General features: G+C 45.4%; 1 protein-coding gene across 2 annotated transcripts in view; it reads right to left on the reverse strand.

Moving 5' to 3' along the window:
• tmem108 (transmembrane protein 108) overlaps nucleotides 1–16,738 on the reverse strand; it is a 42,004-nt gene extending 25,266 nt beyond the window's left edge. Inside the window, exon 1 of one of the 2 annotated variants that reach the window (XR_011695609.1) lies at nucleotides 16,245–16,738. The gene's annotated coding sequence lies outside the window, so the exon portion shown is untranslated. The remainder of the gene's footprint in view (nucleotides 1–16,244) is intronic. The other variant, XM_071525856.1, reaches the window with a different exon arrangement.
• Nucleotides 16,739–17,720: the final 982 nt, after the last annotated feature.

Genomic DNA, 17,720 nt, shown 5'->3' on the forward strand with positions numbered 1-17,720 from the left:
AAGTTATTCAGTCTGTCTACATGTTTCTCTCTCTCCCAGTGTGGATCTGCACTAATGAAGTGAATTGAGGCTCTTTATTAACAAAGCGCTGCTTATTGATCATCATCTTCGTCTCTATCTCCTTTCCTATCATTCATCCTCATGTCACCAGAGAGAGGTGGAAGACAGGCAGTGTCAAAAGAGGGGATGCATAATGTAAAAAATTATCGACTTATAGGAGGTTTTTGATCAAGAGCCTCGTGAATAAGTGAACAATTGGATCGTGTCCTGAGCTAACTTGCTCTATCCAACTAAAAAACATTTGGGGGTAAAATGAGAGCAAACTTTTCTTTGCCCTTTTTTCTCTTTCAGACGTCAGACACCCGGGGAAAACATCTGATCAAAGCTTCATCTCGGGCCTCTGTCTTACAGCCAGATCTCCAGATCGTTACTTCTTACAGTACGGCTGGAGCTGTCAGGCCGGCAGACAGATAGACATGTCAAGTCTGCCTCTCCGGCTCGGGCACATTGATTATCGGACTGCGGCCGCTCAATGCGACCCTAGTAGCGGATAACGAGCAAGCATGTAGCCACTCACACAATCCTGGAGGTAATGGAATGGCTGTCCGACATCTACATTCACACCAGAGACTAATAGGCTGGGAGACCTTTGATGAACTATGGCCATGGCTGTAGTACATGAGTCTGGTTTCAGTCTGATGTAGGTCTTGAGACCATGTTTCTCGTGTCTTATCTCAGTCTAGCACCTATTTTGGCTCAGACTATTGGGTGTTGACTCGACTTGTTCCTGCCTGTCTTAACATTTTCAAAGATACGTTTTTTTTTCTCCACCTTTGTTTATTTTCTTCCTAGCACTAGAAACAATTTAAGGGATTACACCTGTGCATAGGGCTGGGTGATATAGTATAATATCGATATTGTGATTAGTTAGTAGACTATCGTAATATTGAGAAATAACTTAAATGTTACTTCTTCCTGGTCTTAAAGGCTGTTAAAATGAACAATGATTGGCTTTACCTGCTCATCATATCCACATTACTTATTACTGATTACACATTACTGATTACTAATGATCATTACTAATTTTCACATTAACACATTTCAGACACATTTTTGTGTGTAAATATCTTATGAAAGCACAAATACTCATCCCCAAAATATCGTCACATTATCGATATCCAGGTATTCAGTCTAAAATATTGTGATATTTGATTTTATCAATATCACCCAGCCCTTCCTGTGTATAGTATGTAATGATCCTCAAACTTCTATTGATTAGCCAAAACCCTCAATGATTTAGTATAGAGCTGGTGCAGATAGATCTACATCTCTGTTGATTCTTAAGAAAATCCTAAAGCGTCATGTTTACATTTAGAAAGATGCTGTTTCTTGCCTATTTTGATCTTAGTCTTGAATATTCGAGACTTGGTCTCGACTAGACCTTGTCTTAGAGTTGACTTTGACTCGACTAAAGTGCTCTTGACTACAGCTGTGGCTTCTGCACTCATAAGGTTTGATCAGCACACAGTGTGCTTAGCCGGGATTGAGCAGCTCAGCGCACCGGAGGCTGTGACAACCGGTTTGTTGAGTGTCTGTTTGTTCACTGTCTGTCGGGTCTTAATGTTCATCGCTGTGTGTTCTCCAGGCACCGATCCTTGGCAGGCTGCTGATGATAGACTAACTATGCATAAGTGCAAGTGCGTGACTGTCTGATTCCCTGTAGTGGGACATGTCAGAAGGAGAGGCTGCTACGGCTCTGTGCTGTGATCTCCAACAGTGGCTCTGAAACAGGGCTTGATGTTGTAGAAAGGCACCGGGCCGCGGGCGCCCATGTTTACCCCCCCCTTCATCTCCCATGTCTCTTTGCTCTCCACTTCTTTAACCATGTCATGCTTTGATCCCAATTGCTGCTCTTTTGCTATCTTCCTCTTTCCCTTCTCTCATCTTTAGCAAGGCTTGGTCTTCATGCTCCGAGTCTCTTGAACTGAAGAGTGCGATTTGTACGGGCCGAGTCTGGAAGCTGGCATATGGGAAATTAAACAAATTTATGAGAAATAATTTAAGACTTCCAACCAACACATAAACAGGAAATATCAGCCTTCATTACAAGCGCTAGTGCTTGTGTGTGTGTCTTTGTGTCTATATGTGTGTGTGAGCATGTGCCTGTATGTGTATGTGCATGTATCTCTCAGTGTGCACGGGTTTATGTGTGTCTGAGTGGGGGAGGGTTTCTTGTAAAGCCGGTGACGTGGGTGTCGGTCAGCCTGCAGCAGGTCTAACACCTGTCACTCCTCGCTGTCTGTCTGTGCAGGTGACGGCCGACCCGCCGGTGGCCACGCAGGCCCTCGTGGCAAGCTGACCGACTCAGGCAGTAGCCGCCGGCAGAACTAGAATGACTCAACTGGAGGAGCAGTGCCGCTCAAAATGCTGAGGATGAGTCAAGCTAGATTTCTTTATTTCTTTATTTTTTTAAGTGGAATGACTAATTTTTGTTGTTTTTGAACTAAACTACGAATGGAATATTAATATTAATGAATTAAAGCTGCACTAGAAAGATTTTCATGTGAAAATACATCCAGTATTTAAAATGGCAAATTAGGGGCTGCCACAGAGAAGAGTGTTCCATCCCCACTAATTGAGACTCAGGTGTCAGGTATGGTCACTGGTGGGAAATCTTTTCAGCGCTACAGGAAGGGACAAACCGTTCATGAGCAAAATACAAAACTGCCTCCTAAACAGCAGTGAGCGCTCCGTCCATACTAGCCACTAAGAAGAAGAAATCTAGGTCTGAGAAGTGCGCAGTTTACTGACGCAACATTACACGATTTCTGCGTAATGAAATCCTAGCGGGAGATAAGTGCGAAGTTGCCTGGTGCAACTTTAAATACTGATTTTTGAAGCATCTGTGATATAGATATAGTTAGATTCCTCTCCTATATTCTTTAACCCCTTGCGCCCTGAGTTTTCCTCTTAAGTAGCTTCAAAGTTAGAAAAAACATTTTTCCATGCTGTACAACAATGTCACATATTCTGTGTCTGCTTGTTCCAACGCTTCATTGAAGCTATAGCTGCTTATATTGAGTGAAATATTCAAACCCAAGATGGCATTTTTTATGGCTGCACCATTACAACAAATGGAAAAAATCTAGATGTTTGTGAGCCATTTTATACACATTTCCCTGTTAATTAAGCATGACATATTTGGTATCTTTGGAAACCTTAGGATCTTAGCTAGAATTTAAAATAAAGTTCTGTGGGTTTGAACAAAGCTTGGCCATGAAACGGGTTTGTAATGATGGTCCCGCATGAGGGACCTTATCCCATCCAACCAGACCTCACTGTCCAGCCTACTCTCTGCCTCGATTGGTAAGGTACAAGGTATTTTTAGCCCCAGATATACAATAAAACCAGACACTTCTGCAGAGATGTTAAATTGAGACAAACAACCAAGCCAACACCACAGCGAAATAGCATGACACAGCAGTAGCGCTGCAACGCCAAGGGTGCTGTCAGCCACCATCTATCCTGCAGCATCCCAGCGGGCATCACAGTTAACACATCAAGGCCTCCCTTTGCGCACCTTCCCCTGTTATGCCAAGCAGGTAAATTGTTAGAGAAAGCCAACTACACTCTGTCACAGGGAGCAGCATCACAGCCGCAGGCTCTGATACACCGAGTCAAAACTTTTGGAGTCCAGCGAGAGGAGAAGCAGCATTAATGCACTGCAGCACAACGGCTGCAACATTTAACTGAGAGGGAAAATTTGTCAAGGTGTTTGTCTGCTGCATCCCTCGAGAGATCCCCTATGTGAAGCTGTTTCTGAGGTCAGTACCAAAACAAACAAACAAACAAACAAACAAACAAACAAGAGGTTATCCTGGCAATTAGGCTATATAAGTCAGAAAAAAGGGGGGAAGGAATGGATAAGTGTGTACTTCTACCTATTCCTTGTCACACCATAAATTTACAGTCTTGTATATTTCATTTTACATTCAAGTTTTTGTTCTATATTTGTTTGTTTGTTTAGCAGTACACGACCAAAATAAGATGAACTGAGTACTTCCATGTCTGTCCAGTAAATTCTCAAGACTTACTGGACAGAGGAAATGGTGACTCATACGTCGATACAGGACTGACAAGGTTAACTGAACTGCCCTTATATCCAGAGGAGCCCTAAGTAGAAGATGGATACGGTCAGAGAGAATTCACCTATGGAAGAGGGACAAGGTCTCTAGCTGCTTGACTAAATGATTAATGTCGTCTGACAAAGTATCATGCATTAACATGAAAGCAATTTTAGTTGCCTTGAGGGTTTCTGTGTAAGCGTTTAATAATGTAGTGGCGTAATACGACAAACCAACGGCTGCACCCGCTGGGTACGAGCCCAGACCGCCTCTTCTAGGTTTTTCCTTAATTCAAAATAAGAAGCGGAGGGGTTGCCACCAGCATAGAGGGCATTATACCACAAACAAGCTTAATCCCTTCAAATCAACATAACAGATGTAACAGGGCGGGCCACTCTACTCATTTCAACACGCTGAAGGGATTAGGGCAAAAACAAACTCAGGGGAGCTGTGGTGTCCTACAGGAGCTGTCTGATGTCTGATGGGGCTCAAGTGATCACCACTGCTAATGACGTGCGAACTTCCTCCGCACATTTTATGGACTAACACCAAAGCATACGCTGAGTTTCTTTCACAGCAGCCCCTGCAGATGTGGTTGGGATTTACTAAGGAGCCTAAGGAAACAAACGTAACCGTATAAGGAAATAACTAACTGAGGAAATCCCCCCGTTTCGAAACAATACTTGGAATATATCATCTGGATTCCAAGATATATGGGAGTACAAACATGAAAACAGGAGGCTATGGTAATCACATTTTCCTGTAGAGCTATGATCTGGTCGATCTTCTCTGTTCTCTCCCACTGAGTGTATCTATGAGCCACACAAGTGCTATGTCCGGTCCAGGACAGGAAACGAGGCCCTTTGGAACGTACAGGAATGTCCATGAGGCAGGCACAGCAAGCCTGTGATGTCTACATAACGTAAGAATTTGCATTGCGAGGAAGTACCTACTTTTCACTCTGTCTCTACTCTTCCTGCCTCTTTTCTTTGGCCACAAACAACCCCACACACATATATGTGCACACACATGCACACACACTTCAGTAACCAAGTAAGGCAGGAACGAAAAAAGTCCAGGAAGTTCCTTACTCTACACGCACATTCCTAATTTTACCTCTTGACGCAGCCCCTCGTCTGGTGACAATGGCAGGAATGGAGGGCAGTGAGGAAGGATGTTTTGGTGGGAGGGGGGGAGCATTGTACCTCGCTTCCTTGAGTGGTGAAGCAGGGACCGCTGAGACCCAGCTGGGATGAGTGAACGAGAGAACCAGCATCCGTAGAGAGTGTCCAAGGTCCAAGAGATTTCCCGCCGGGGATGACCACGTGTCCCGAGCCAGAGAGAGAGAGAGAGAGAGAGAGAGAGAGAGAGAGAGAGAGAGAGAGAGGGAGGGAGGTAGAGGGACGGAGCGAGAGACGTTGTATTGTTCTCTTCCCCCCTGCTCCTCCCCTTCGGCTCCATCCCCCACTATTAGTGAGACGGATTAACTCCAAGAGCTGCTAGTCCTGAGAGCGTGTCTGGCTCACTGTATGCGGACACACACACACACACACACACACACACACACACTGCTTGGATAGTTAGGCCTACTTCGTGATCCAGACTGACAGACGAAGGCAGATGCACTCTACAACAACATGACAGGGACAATTGGCCTGAAAACCGGAGAATTTACTCATGGACGAGCAGTCCGGTTGCTCAATTCTCCATATAGACTGAAGGCCTAATAAACCAATCACACTGAGACTAAATTGCATGTGGATGCAAGCACACACATACACACACACACACACACACACACACATACCCAACTGTGCGTGTGTGCTTGTGATTGGCACACTCTGGGGGTAATTCAGTTTCAGAGTGATGGAGCCAGCAGTCTTCTATCTGGCCTTATCCCCCACTCCCTGCCTGGACAGGGTGACCTTTCCCTCGCAGTCACTACTGGAGAGCAATGATTAAAGTAGTGGTTTTTGGTGGAGAACCCCGAGTGTAAAACTTGATGAAAAAGAAGTAGTGGCAGCTACGGCCGTAATGGAGTTGAGCTGCCATTCCCCGCGGATCTGGGACCGATGTTTACCTGCCGATGACAGGAGATATGATGGCATGGGGGCCTGACAGGGTTGACATTTTAAAAGGGAGATCCTACTGAGGCCGGTCCAGTGGGAGTTCATGTTACAGTGGAGGAGGTGTTAGACCGGCCCAGTTGTGAGACATTATTAGGAGAAATATCGCAGGCCAGACAGCACCCTGGGGTGAGGATACAGCCTTCAGAAGAGCAGCAAATCACAAAGTAGGGTGTGTTAAGAAGTGGCAGAACGTAAACAATCACGCAATACCTGTATCACACTTAAGAAATGCTCAGGGAATGGGAAAACATCCTAAGCAGACAAGCACTATTTGTGAGGAAACAACTATGAAGAGGCACAAATAAAAACACTTTAAATAACAGTTGAACTTGATGAAAAAAAATCCAATTTAATTAAATTTTAGAAGTTGAAGGTTTTCTCAAACTTAGTATTGTCTACTCATTGTCAGCTAAGCATGATGGATGCTGAAGGATTTATTTAAAGCACAATGCCCTGAGCTGTCTGTGATGTTTACTTTCTCCTTGAGATGATGACAAGTCCTTCAGAAACACCTACCACCTTGGAAACAATGACAGTTTTAAAGACGGATTAAACCTTGTTGTTGACTACAGCTTTGAATGAGAAACATCCACTAAAATCTTGTTGTAGCACACGACAATAATCCATGTCTGTGAAACTGGGCCATACAGTTGATAATTGCCGCCTCACACCATCAGGCTTAACCGCTGTGAGCAAAACAAGCCAATTATTCTGAATCGTTTTGAAGTCTTCCAGTGAATCTGAGGAGGATCTGAGCCTCGTTTTCACACCTCTAATATTCCAGACTATGGATCACACAAAACTAATGGGATTCATGCTTTAATGTTGATGTTAACATATGAATGTGGAGTAATTATGCAACAGCAGCACACATGCATTGAGCAAAGGTGTTGCATTGAGCAAACCTGATGCAACAGGATCAGGATAGATCAGGATATAAGCTGTTCTGAGGAACTTAACTTTGAAACCTGCACTTAGTGAATAACATTGTTCCTATAGGTGTGAGCCAAGCCCATGGTTTGACGAACACAACACTATCATAAGGAGCTTTAGTATGGATTACTGTCAAATGCGCAACATCCATCAAATGTCTCTCACAGATGCCTATCGGAGAAATAATGAAGCAATCAGCGCAGCCACTCAGCACGCTAATTACTAACGCTAGCCCGGCCGCCTGGGACGCCCACCGGCAGCGTCTCGGAGAGTGTGCGTGTGTATGTGCGTGCACGTCAGTTTTTAAAATGCTTTCCAGGAGAAAAATGTCCACCAACAGACGTTTAATTACCAGAGGATGGAGAGCTGTGGTTTGCCTGTGCCATCACTCATGGCTGAATTAATGAATAGGTAAACAGCTGAGGAACAGGCCAGACTCAGCGTGCCTGCTGGTGTGGATGAGATCTGCGACACACACACACACACACACACACACACACACACACACACACACACACACACACAGAGTCAGCAATGTTTAATATTATGGATGAAGTGGTGGTTCAACGGTAGGCTGGAGATGGAGCTCAGCAGAAGAGCTGAGCTTGTAGGTGATTTGTGTGGTAAGCTTCACAGTCTTTGGTGTTTGATGAAGTGATAACACACACTGCACTAAGGCTGATACATGCTCTTTTGTTCTTACTTACTAACACGTTAGTGCATGGACAATTTGAACAACATGATTACTGTGTTCATGGGGTTGTCATCAATCTTCCACTAATTACTGTCCCCCCACGCAATGGTGGAGGACATGATATCTCAGGTGATATCTCACGCTCCACTGGTCTGATTTTAACTTGAAAGAATAACGCATCTTCACACTGTGTTCTGGTGTTTAAAAAAATTACACTGATTGGCCTCATGGAGGTGCTGTAATAAAAGGTCATAATGCCAAACTTTGAAAGGCCCTAACTCTTCCAGTGTAAGTCTGATTGGCTTCAAACTTGCTACACAAATGCAGCCATCCTGCATACCGGCATACACTGATTGGCCTAATGGGAGCGCTATAATTAAAGGTCAAAATTTTAAACTCAAATGTGTTATCTCAGACAGCACTGGTGTGATTTTGATGAACCCTAGGGATGACGCATTTTGGTTGAACCCTAGGGATGACGCATTTTGGCACTGTGTTGCAGCGTATAAAAACATTACACTAATTGGCCTAATGGGGGCGCTGCAATTAAGTCAAGTGACGTGAAGTCAGGTTGTATATCCCTTAATCACTGCTACAGTCTCAAAGGGCTTCACAATGCCCACATTATGAAAACAATAAATGAAAACACCCAACCTTAGACACTCAACTGAGGACAAGGAAGAGCTCCCACCAAAAATTAAAGGTCAAAATGTTTAACTTTTGAAAGGCCATAACTGCGAAAACCACCATCTGGTCTGATTTTGATGAAACTCACGGAAGAATGATGCATCTTGTTACTGATTGGCCCACGGAGTGCCTACATCATTCGTGGGGGGGCGACATGTTTTCCTGTAAGGTGTAAATTCACTTTCTTCACACTTTGTTTTTTGGCTGCTGAGTTACAAGCCTCCTCGCTGCACTGTGGGCTGCAGGAAGAGTCCAGCGCTGTTGGGTTGAAATCGCGGTGGAGCAGAAGTGGCAGAAAAGACAAAACGCACCCAGCGAGAAACTGTGCCAGACAAAATGAATGTCAATGGCATTCCACTGGCCTGTTTATGGCTACCGTAGTTAAATGTCAAGCGCTTGGCCCCGGGGAGAGATCTGGCTGCCGGAGAAACAGTCTGGGAGGGAACTTGCAGGTGTCTCTCTCTCTCTCCTCTCTCTATCTTCCTACTGCTTTTCTCTTCTGTGTGGTGTTGTGCACGGGACAATAAGGAGGGATGAGCAGCAAGATCTATTATTAGCGGAAGAGTGAAGAATGGAGCGAGTGCCCAAGGGAAGGCAGAAGAGGGAGCCGAACCTCACTGACATTATTTTAAGAGTTGCTGTGGTGACAGTTTCTCGAGATGACTGCAGCACCACAGACAACAGGGCGGTGTGTGTGTGTGTGTGTGTGTGTTGCATGTCCACAAGAATGTGTGTGTGTGTATAAGCACTGAAAACAGGGGAAAAGATATGGAATGATTCCAATAGCACCAGATGCATAAACTCCCATTATTGCACAGAGTTGAGAGGGAGAGGGAGCATAAATCATTGCAGTCTCTACAGCATGTTTGACATATAGTATACCGCAGCGAACTGCAGTGTTTTTACTGGCACAAACAGTCTGCACGACGACCACTGTGTCCAATTTATTTGCAGCTTCTGACAAACCCAAAATGCCAAGTCATCTCTTCTCCCCAGAAGGAAACTCTCCTCTTCGGGGAGGGGGGGCTACTCATCCCAGCAGCAGGTCTCATTTTGGCTCACGCTGCCTGTCATTCACAGCACTATCATTTCCAGGACACATTAGATAATCTGGGTGTGAACATAGATCATATGGGTGAATGGAGCTGGGCCAGAACCATGTGGGCTATAACTCACGTATAAGCCTTTTCTGTGAAAACGGCAAAGGCAGCAGCGGGAGAGGGTGAAGGACGGCTTATAGAGGGAGCGTTTCCAAGACTCTCTGTTGATGCGAAGCCAGACGGCTGTCCGGTCGCTCTCCAGTCAGCTTGTGTTGTTGTCATGTCGGTGCTTTCTGCTGCCAACGCTGCATTCACTCCAGCATCGCATCGGCGTCCTCCCTACACCCCTTCAATAATGGCACTGTCTCCATGGTGATGTGGCTGCCACAGACCCCCGCCACCGCCATTACCACCACCACATACAGTAGGCATACACAAAACACACACACACTTTTTCTACTCTGTTTTATTCATTATCATCAGCAGCTCTGTGTATGGAAATTAATTTGTGGGGCTGACGCCTCGCTCCATCTCATTCAATATTAATGCTGTCTCAGATTACTAGACAGCGCTCCAACCCCCTGGGGCCAGGAATCTCTTAGATTGGAGAGAGAGAAAGATAGGGAGAGAGACAGAGACAGAGAGAGAATGAGAGCAAAACCATGTAAAGTGCTCTCTAATTGGGGGTGACAAGCGCCAATAGTCTCATATTTGAAGAGTCAAAGTTCTCCCAGAGGTGGTTAATGCAGTGATTACAATGAAATGTCAGTTCCCATGACACCTTAGGGAGGGAAGACATCAGAAACATATCTTCATTCTTATTTGCACAACTAGCTGCATAGCTGCCCCACATGAGTTACTGGGTAAATCACCTTTCCAAGCCTACATTTTTTCCCCTTGCGTTATGTGCTTCCCTTATGAAGAGCTTTTTGGCACAGAGCGCAGTCTGTCGCAGGGCGCTGAACTGATGAATCCTCCTCTCAGCGCTTTCATCCACTTATATATTTCCATTTACCTCAAGTGACCTCGCTGAGGACTCGGTCCTCCTGGCCAAATACTGTGCATGAGGAACATCAGCCCCGCCGCTCTTCAGCCTATCAATCAGATGATCCAGCAGCCATGAAATGAGCCATATGCGACATGGAGAGGGCAGGGAGAGAGTTGCCCTCAGTGGAAAACAATGGCTTTATAAACCAACAGCTCAGAGTTCACTTCTAATGAATAGACAGGGCAGCTGGCTAACTCTATGAACTGTGCTACAGCAGTCAAGCTGCCACGACTTGGACCCCAAGAACTTGCAGCAGGGTTTCACTTCTAGTGAGCGCAAGGATAGTATAAGTCACAAAATCCAATGCTAGGGTTTGGCGAGGTAATTACGAATGTAGAGGGTGTGTGTCAGTGTGTGCGTGTGTGTGTGTGTGTTTGAAGATGAAAACGCTTGGATTTAGGGGGCAGGGAGGAAGCCAGGGTAAAGCAGAGATGAGCAAGCATTCAAGCCAAGACAGGGGAGTGGTCCCATCACTTCAATCCCCCAGAACGATTAGCTGGTGACAGTGACACAGGAGTCCAATAATAAGCGCTCCTGCAGGGCGGACTCCTCCGTCTCCAGCATATGGTACCAGCTTTAATCTGCAGTCTGGCCAGTAGACAGGGGGTGAAGGTTCAAGTTTAACTGATGACAGGTTGAAATGGGGAATAAAACAAAAGGAACAGACTATCGATACTATACACTACCAGTCAAACGTTGGGACACATGACATTTTTCTTTGTTTTTACTATTTTCTGCATTTTAGAATGATAGACATCAAAACTATGAAATAACACAAATGTAATTGTGCAGTGACCAAAAAACTGTTAAACAAATCAAAACTATCTTATATTTTAGAGTCTTTAAAGTAGCCGCCCTTTGCCTTGATGGAAAGGCGAAGGCTTTGGAAAGAAATTCGTACATAGGCATCAACTTCACTATTTATATTTATCTAAGAAACAAATTTCAAGCATTTAAGCATAAGCCTTTAGATGAGAATGGCTTTAAGATAATGAAAAACATTCAATCAGGTGTGTCCAAACTTTTGACTGGTAGTGTTTGACTGATGTATTGGAAACATCTCTCACTCAAAGCAAGAGTGGAAGAAATTCTGCAAGCAAAAAGTAAGACTGACGAGGAATCACAAAAGAAAAATGCAAGATTCTTTATGCTTCTGCCGGCACAGTCTTGCAAAGAAGTCCAGGGCTGATATAATAAATATCGGCGAAAGAAGTTGCCAAGGAAACCAGAGAGCACCAATTCACCTCCACAGAGAATCTCTTTGGAGAGAGTAGCACTTTGCGGGGTGAGAGGGTGGTGATTTGCTTCCTTGTTAGTCGGGGTCACAACCTGCCATCCATTAGAGGCTCTGAGTAATCCTCCTGCGCGAACCCAGCCTCAGACCTCAGTAATCAGCGGGCTGACACCTGCCAGTATTGTTCCCCTCCATCACATGACCCCGCAGGCTGGACGGGCCCGGGCTGCGGGGGGAACGTGTGCCCCCAGCACCTCTTCTCCACCCAACAGGCCTCCTCATAATCCTATTAGACTCAGTCATCTGCACGGCATAAAAAAAGTGCTGATTGATCCTATACAGCACAAACCCCTCCGTGTGCCACCGTTTGCGTACAGACGACTCTTCATCTCCCATCCGTGTTTCACTTTTCACACATGGAGATTACACAGCTCTCTGAAATAGCTCTCTAAAAAATAAGACGAATTTGATCCCTCTTGCCAGGGCCGATTTTAAACCTTTCGTGTGACAAGACAGCTCCACGGCTCACTTGTGGATTAAAGGGGGCGCTCAGATGTTAACAACACAAACACTCTTCAAACACTGCGGAGGAAGAGAATTACTGCGGTATAACTAGTAACTGTCAAGCTGAAACGACTTGTGAAAAAAAACAGAAAATAGTTTTATAGACTGAGGGTCTAAAGACTTGGGATAAAGACTTGGGTTAAGCCCGGCCATATGACTTCCTTGTACAAAGCGTACCAGAGATTTCTGCAGCCTTTGTACTTCAGAGCATTTAGCATGAAAATCATAGTTCTCTCTTATTAACTAAGAAAACAGAGTGAAATTGTTTTAAATTATTACTCAGAAAAATCAAGATGGATTCCCCTTGGCAAGTCCATTTGAAATGATGAACCAGTTTAAATACATCCACATAGTTAGGGATACTTATGACTTGATTACAACAGGCTCTTACATCCTCTAGCTGCTCTGGCTCACCTCATAGGTTTATAGGCTTGTGTGGGTGGAAATCCACTGGGAATTACTGGGCCACCACTGAGGGCCTGGGGATCATCCTGTAGTTTGACATAAGCAGGTTAAATATCTGACCACAGAGCTGCCCTTTGTTTCTTCCAAATTCAATGAAAAGCTCCATTTTACTTTCAAAGTTGGAATGACATTTTGAAAATAAGCTCTTTTGGGGGGATTTTGTCATTCCCGGCATGCATGTGTGTTCTTCGCCCTGCATTTATTAGCTCCATCAAATGCTCGCTGCTCAATAATCCAGCTGAGACAAAACAAAATCTCTAAAGCAACTCTCCAAAAATCACCTTACATAACACCAGTTACAGTGGCCATTTACTGTAAAGGGAGCTGATTGGGCCCTTTTGCCCCCGGGGTCTCCACTGGCACAGAGGGTGACCATCAGTGGGCAGAGGTGGAGATCGGAGTGGCATGGCTGCAGCTGAGGAATGTGAGGAATTCCCCCTGTAAACACGTTGTCCTCATGCTCGGCCGGTCACCGCGCTCTTATCACCCCGTGCCCGTCGACCTCTTTAATCATTATAATGGTTAGTTATCCATTACCAACGCCCCTTGTCCCTGGCTGCTCCTCCTGCGGCCGCTGTTGGGCCCGGGCGGCTGAGGTTGCCGCTCTCATCGGCTCAGTCTTTTGTGCACCTGAGGCACCGAATGCTATATTACTATTCACTCTGATACCCCCCAATGGGCAGACAGAGCCTGTGCTGATACTCCTGTATACAATATAATGGCTTTCCAAATGTCAACACCATTGAAAGAGAGACAGGTCTTTTTCTTTTTTTTTCTTCTAAGCAGAGCGGTTCTGCTTGACTAGCCCAGGCTCCCTCACTTCCTATGGGAGTGCTCTTTAGCTGATAGGATCATAAGTGGCTGAGGGGGAAATGTATTTTTCTTCCTGGTTGAATAGAGCGGCTTTCGCTGCTTTTCAGCGCGGCACCTACCCCCGCGGTTCCTGCGTATGAACCCCCTCTCAGCTTAAATGAAACTCATTTCAAAAGCAGCTGAGGGCCTTTGCTAATACTGTCTGGCATTTGGAAAACACAGGAAAAGAAACAGCAGAGGCTGGCTTTCCTCCCTTTGCTTAGGTGAAATCCTGTTTTGGCCACTTGCTGTTTTGTCAGGCTTGAGGAAGGTGCCAAGTCCAGCCTGAGCACATACTGTATAGAGTGAGGGGGCCATATTTACCCGGGTGGTGGGGGGGGGTCGCATTCCTCCTCATGGTGTACCATTCTCTACCAGTCATGAGGGACTCTTATGAGGCTAGGACTGTCATAGAAACATTCCAGCACTTTCCCATGATGCAGCAGCCACATCAGTTTGGACTTTTTCGCTGCTCGGCCTCAAGACTCAGAAACCAGATTTTCCCTTTTCCTGGAACATCCCAGATAAGTTTGTTTAAGGGAGGTCTGCTGCGTTGGATGGGAAAGTTGATATTTTCCGGGTGTTATGCAGACTTTTCCTGACACTGGTGATAAGAGAGCAGCTGTCTGGATTGTCGAGCGGCTGCCCTCTGAAAATTCTCCCCGCTTTTGACAATAGGTAGCTCTCCCGAGTAGGAAACTGTTGTAGCGAATGACAGACAGTCTGCCCTCCATCACTCTACACAACCACATCAGAACGGATGGGCAGATGGAGCAGTCCCTGTCCTTTCTGTCACTCCTCCACTCAGGTCTCAATAAGGTTGAGTTCAAAGTAACTCAGTCAAAACTGTGTCAATCCAATGCTATGTGATTCTGAGCAATGAAAGGATTTGAAACCAATGATGCAAACTGAGGTAATTTTGTTTTACCAAGCATTTTCAAAAATCTAAAATGTTGGCAATAGGCTGTCATCTGAATAACGAGCTACAACACAGACGTTATCTTTATGTACCAGCTTCTTACATTCAACCAAGTCTTAGATGTTGACAGATTCTGCAGCGTTGCATGACTCAATGCTTTTCCTCAGAACATGACTGGTTCCCCGAGCATTGTGTTCCAAGCACAGACATCCTGAATAGATCATTAGTTTTTAAGTGCCTTGCTCATATGTTCTCTAATACCCATTCATGGTATCACAGCATGTCAGCTCGCCCTGAAGGAAGCTGTCAGATACAGATGTCAATACCCCCGCTGACCCCCCCCCCCCTCCCTCTCCCTCCCCCACCACCGCACACATGGCACTGGAGGATTGTCCCCCAGAACAAAGGAGTGGGGGTTTCTGTGGAGAACAGGCAACCAAACATTCCTATCACAATGGAGAGAGTGGCCAGCAGGTTCAATTAGTATGCACTTTACTATGCACTTTACTATCCCACTGTTCTTCAAAACAAAGCTGAAAAAGGGGTATTTGGTGATGCCAGTCTGGTTCTTGGTGGTCTTACTTTTTAAGAGACTTTCCCCTATTATCTGCTTTGTTCCTGCCATGTTGCCTGAAAAAAAACAGAACACTTGAACGGTACTTAGAGCAAAGATCTTCATGTGGCAAGTTTGATGGCTTTCCCTATAGCTTAAAAAAAAGCCCAACTTCCCATTTTAAAAGCAAACTATAGCCTTACACTGCTGCTAATTTACTTGGACTACAGCCAGTCACTGTAATGAATCTCTTCCATTAATCTCACTCCATGAATCAAGTGTGGCCCAAACACACAGTATAATGAAACACTTGAGAGCACATTCTGTTAATAATCCATGATCCTCTTATTGCAGGATATTGTCAAACTTTGGGGGGGGGTTGGAGATCATGTTGGATCCCCTGGATATGAAACATGTGATCCCTAAAATTCCTAACAAAACATGATTGTCATAATATTCACAGTTTCATGCGTTTAGGGTTAGAGGAATTTTCCCACCTTAACCTGTCATAGAAGTTAATCCAAAATTAATTAGAATTAAATTGTGATTTCAGGTTTGTTTTCTCCAGGAATCCTCCAGATAAGTGACACACAGCAGCTCACCCTATGTTGATGGTGTGATTCTATTGATTGGCTAGTTTATGGTTTATCGATATCCATCATGTATTTTAATTATGCTGCGAGTTGTTGGCTTATGAATGAGGCATGATGAAATTGTTCCAGTGACCTATTAGTTTGGCTTCATTGCTGACACTGATATCATGCGTGAACCTTTATGTCTGTCACAGTCACTGCCGCTGATAATAGCCTGAAAAGCTTCAGCCAGGCTTACAACAAATCAGGCGCACAGAAATAATCAATACGCAGAGGTTATTCAAAGAGCCGCACGTCCTATAATAAAACACAGCGGGACGCCCGATGCGCTATTTTCAGTGTTAATAACAGCTGGATGGAGAGACCGAGATGTCTAATGTAAAGTAGTGAAATAAACTGATCTACTTACCTATTACACAAGGTGCGCCGTAACGTCGGGTACTTTGCGTATCCGAGAGAAATGAATCCCCAAAGCCGCTGTGTCACACTTCACACCAGCCAGGCGCACATGTTGCCAGTCCCCACCAAGAAATGTCACATGAGCTCTGAGCACGAGCCGCTGAAGCCCCAGTACCGGACTGCCGGACTGGACTGAGTCTGTGCGGGTCCCCCTAGGAAGCGGCACAGTGCGTCCAAGCGCTGGATGAGCTGCGCCGGGCGCCACCCCTCGCTGGACCTCTGGGACTCTGTGCCCACCTTTCCTCTCTGTCTTGGTGCTGTAAATAGCCACCAACTGTCCGCTTTATGGCAACGCGATGCACGGCCACGGTGGTGCAAATGTTATCCGTGATCACCCCTAGTTAATGCGTGGTGCGCAATTAAGAGGCGCGCAGGACGCCGGTGCCACCCACGACAGGAGGGTTTCGTGGTGAGTGTACGGTCAGGGAATTTTAATGAGGACGCTGCTGCAGAGTTTCTATCCTGGTCGGAGATTCGTGGTCTCTCTGAGCTGTGGAGGAATAACATTCATTGTCCTGTTAGGAAAAGCTTACAGCTGGAGAGGAGGTTGGCGAAATTACCGTGTAGGCGACAAGTTAAGACTCAATTCTTGGGCAATGGCCAGCCAACAAACTAAGGGATTATCCCACCTCTATGAGACACCTGTTGATTGAAAACAACTAATTCACACTTGCTGACTAAGTGCACAAACCTAGTCCAGCCTATATTGACATCTATAAGCCAACTGTGCAATGGGACTTGTGATGGACAACTTAATTTCCACAAACCCCTCTGTTGCTATTCGTCTCAGCACCACATACTGCTGTGGAAATAGTAGGCTAGATTAAAGCTCCAGCATATGTCTTGGTTTATGCGTTGGAGGAAGATGGATTTTTTTAAATTAGGCCTACTTCTCTCCAGAAATAGTGGCTGAAGATAGTGAGATTTGTGAGAGTTGAGATTCCCATTGTAAGACATATCTAATCCTGCCCAAGTCATGTTTTGGTTCCACAACTTTTTCATATCAAGGACCCCCAAATAGATGCACATATGGACCACTATTTGAGAAGATGTTTGTTGTTATGACTTAGTATCTAAACCAATGGTCTAAATCACCCTTTCCTCCATTCCTCTGCAAGGATAGATCCTTCTCCCCTAATCCCTCTCTATTCAAACAGCAGTTCAACCCTGAGTCTGCAGGGAGGCTGCCGGCTGGTTCAGCTCTTATGAGGCTAAACCACTTACCCCTCCATATGGGTGGGTACAGCGACCTGTAACCTCAGCTGGCACCCTGGCATGCAGCACCGCGCTGTACCAGAGGCCTAAACCAACACCGGGGTAAACAAAATCTGGTGTTTACAGTACAGGGAGACAAACAGCTGATACTAGTGGCTCATAATCACCCAGCAGGAAGGAACACACCCGGCTGACTCTGGTTTTAAATGTT

This window comes from Centroberyx affinis, unplaced genomic scaffold (assembly GCF_046629955.1).
Source record: "Centroberyx affinis isolate AG114_WGS23_722 - 3 ecotype Tasmania unplaced genomic scaffold, CSIRO-AGI_Caff_v1 ptg001340l_1, whole genome shotgun sequence".
In the NCBI taxonomy this organism is placed as follows: domain Eukaryota; kingdom Metazoa; phylum Chordata; class Actinopteri; order Beryciformes; family Berycidae; genus Centroberyx; species Centroberyx affinis.